This window comes from Apodemus sylvaticus, chromosome X, assembly GCF_947179515.1.
Source record: "Apodemus sylvaticus chromosome X, mApoSyl1.1, whole genome shotgun sequence".
Taxonomy (NCBI): Eukaryota; Metazoa; Chordata; class Mammalia; order Rodentia; family Muridae; genus Apodemus; species Apodemus sylvaticus.
In genome coordinates, this window is record NC_067495.1 from 64,567,656 (window position 1) to 64,571,480 (window position 3,825).

Consider the following 3,825-nt stretch of genomic DNA (forward strand, 5'->3'; position numbering starts at 1 on the left):
CATGACAGGGTTTCTCTGTGTAGCCCTGGCTGTCCTGGAACTAGTTTAGTAGACCAGGCTGGCCTCGAACTCAGAGAGATCTGCCTGCTTCTGCCTCCCAGGTGCTGGGATTGGACAACCACTCCTGGCAGGGCTGGTTTCTTATGGCAAATCTAAGGGTATAGTTTAGGATTATTTCTATTTCTGCTGTAACATCAAGTACAACTTCCCTTTGCTCCGTTCTTGGCATGAGGGCATATTAATGTAAGTTCTTGCCTTCAGAGAATTTGTAGTTTGGAGGTTTATAGGAATTCTGCAAGTGTTGATGTGCCATTGTCTATCTCGAAGGGCTATTGATTCATATCTGGGTCAGGCTCCAACTGTTTTAAATTGGTCTAAAGACCCTATTTGTTCATGCTTTTGCCTAACTGAGTACTAACACTGTCCAGCTTTATTCAAGGAATCTGCCTGTCCCAGGTTGCTAAAGCCTTTCCAGGCTGATTCCTGTCTTCTGGAAGAGTGATCATTCTACTGATTTAATCTATTTAATTTACCGTTTTATTCTGAATGCCATTCATTAAAAGGAAATCCCTTTGCTCTCGCAGCCACACTACTGAGTATGTAATCAGAGAGAATGAAATTACCATGCTGAAGAGACATCTGCACTCCAGCGTTCATTGAAGCAGTATTTTCAGTAATTAAAAACTAAGAACAGCCAAAGTGTACATCACATGATAAATGTATAAAGAGAGTATGGTGCATTTATATGATAGGTTACTATTCCGCCATATAAAGGAAGGAAGTCCTGTCTTTTGTGACACAATCAGATGGAACTGGAGATTACGTTCAGTGAAACAAGCCAGTCACAGATTAACACCATATGATTTTTGCTCATGTAGAATCCAGTGAAAAATGATCTCATACAAGTTGTTACCAAAAACTGGGGAAAGATGCCCAAATGGGAATGGGTAAACAAGGTTCACTAAGTTATAGTTAACTTAGAAGAAAGTTCTGCTGTGCTATTACATAGTTGTGGGTCTATAGATCATCATTAATGTACCATACATGAAAATTAGCAGAAAATATTTTGTTAAATTTCTACTATGAAGAAGTGATAATGAGGAAAGAGAAAAAACATGATTTAAATATTATACAGTGTGTATATGTACTGAAATGTATTTCTCATTAATATGTTCAAATTTTCTTTTTATGGATCACTTAAAATAAATTTAAATAAATGAAAAATAGCTGAGTTTATTTTTCTTCTTTCTTTCATTTCTTTTTTTTAAATTGGATATTTTATTTGTTTACATTTCAAATATCCCCTTTCTCAGTTTCCCCTCTGAAAACCCCTATCCCATACCCCTTTACCCTGCTTCAATGAGGGTTCTCCCCCCAAACCACCCACACCTGCCTTACCACACTAGCATTCCTCTACACTGGGCGGGGGGGGGGGGGGGGGAGGCATCAAGCTTTCACAGGACCAAGGACCTCCCTTCCCATTGATGCCAGATAAGGTCCCTTCAGCTCCTTCCCCTAACTCCTCCATTGGGGACCCTGTGCTCATTCTGATGGTTGGCTGCAAGCATCTGCATTTGTATTGGTCAGGATCTGGCAGGGCCTCTCAGGGGACAGCTGTATCAGCCTGTCAGCAAGCACTTCCTGGCATCAGCAACAGTGTCTGGGTTTGGTGTATGCATGTGGGGATGGATCCCGAGGTGGGGCAGTCTCTGGATGGCCTTTCCTTCAGTCTCTGCTCCACACTTTGTCCCTGCACTTCCTTTAGTTAGGAGCAATTCTGGGTTAAAAATTTTGGATGTGGGTGAGTGGCCCCATCCCTCAACTAGGAGGCCAAGCCTAACATCTGGTTATGGTCTCCACAGGTTCTCCCTCCTCTTTTTCGGCAGGTATTTCAGCTAATGTCATCCCCGTGGGGTCCTGGGAGGCTCTTGCTTTCCTGGCATCTGGGACTTTCTAGTTGCTGTCCCCAGCTCCCCATCCCCCATTGCTACACACCTATGTTCAATTTCCTGACCCTCTGTACACTCCTCCATTTACTCCCTTACCTGATTCTCCCTCTCCTTTTCTCCTCCCCCTCCTCTCTTCCCCCCAAGTCCCTCCCACCCTCTACTTCATTGATTATATTGTTTCCCCTTCTAAGTAGAAGTGAAGCATCCACTCTTTGGTCTTCCTTCCTCTTCATGAGGTCCATGAGTTGTATCATCAGTATTCCACAATCTGCCTAATATCTACTTATCAGTGAGTACATACCATGTGTTCTTTTGTGACTGAGTTGCCGCACTCAGGATGATTTTTCTAGATCCATCCATTTGCCTGTGGATTGTTTTTATATAGCTGAGTAATATTCCATTGTGTAAATATACCACATTTTCTGTATCTATTCCTCCGTTGAGGGACATCTGGGTTCTTTCCAGCTTCTGGCTATTATAAATAAGGCTGCTATGAACATAGTGGAGCATGTGTCCTTATTACATGTTGGAACATCTTCTGGGTATATGCCCAGGAGTGGTATAGCTGGGTCCTCAGGTAGTACTATGTCCAATTTTCTGAGGAGCTGCCAGACTGACTTCCAGAGTGGGTGTACCAGCTTGCAATCCCACCAGCAGTGGAGGAGTGTTCCTCTTTCTCCACATCCTCACCAGCATCTGTTGTCACCTGAGTTTTTCATCTTAGCCATTCTGACTGTTGTGAGGTGGAATCTCAGGGTTGTTTTGATTTGCATTTCCCTGATGACTAAGGATGTTCTTTAGGTGCTTCTAAAGGAGAAGTGATTGTTGCTTCCTGTTATTTTTATTGTTAGAGGTGGAATTACATTTGTGTGGTTATCTTCTTTTAGGTTTGTTGAAATATTACTTTCTTGTTTTTTCTAGGGTGTAGTTTCCCTCCTTGTGTTGTCATTTTCTATCTATTATCCTTTGTAGAGCTGTTTTTGTGGAAAGATACTGTGTAAATTTCATTTTGGCATGGAATATCTTGGTTTCTCCATCTATGATAATTGAGAGTTTTGCTAGGTATAGTAAACTGTGCTGGCATTTGGGTTCTCTTAGGGTCTGTGTGAGATCTGCCCAGGATCTTCTAGCTTTCATGGTCTCTGGTGAGAAGTCTGGTGTAATTCTGAAAGGTCTGCCTTTATAAGTTACTTGCCCGTGTTCCTTTACTGCTTTTAATATTCTTTCTTTGTTTTGTGCATTTTTTGTTTTGACTATTATGTGACGGGAGGAATTTCTTTTCTGGTCTAATCTATTTGGAGTTCTATAGGCTTCTTGTATGTTCATGGGCATCTCTTTCTTTAGGTTAGGAAAGTTTTCTTCTATAATTTTGGAGAAGATCTTTACTGGCCCTTTTAAGTTGGGAATATTTATTCTCTTCTATACCTAAAATCCTTAGGTTTGGCCTTCTCCTTGTATACTGGATTACTTGGATGTTTTATGTTAGGAACTTTATGCATTTTGCATTTTCTTTGACTGCTGTGTCAATGTACTCTATGGTATCTTCTGCATCTGAGATTCTCTCTTCTATCTCTTGTATTCTGTTGATGATGTTTGCATCTACAACTCCTGAACTCTGTCCTAGGTTTTCTAGGAGAATAAGTTTTCCAGAATTGTCTTTTTTAGTGATTTCTTTGTTGTTTCTATTTCCATTTTTAGATCCTGGATGGTTTTGTTCAATTCCTTCACCTGTTTGGTTGTGTTTTCCCCTAATTCTTTAAGGTATTTTTGTGTTTCCTCTTTAAGGGCTTCTACCTGTTTACCGGTGTTCTCCTGTATTTCTTTAAGAGAGTTATTTATGTCTTTCTTAAAGTAGTCCATGAGATGTTATTTTAAA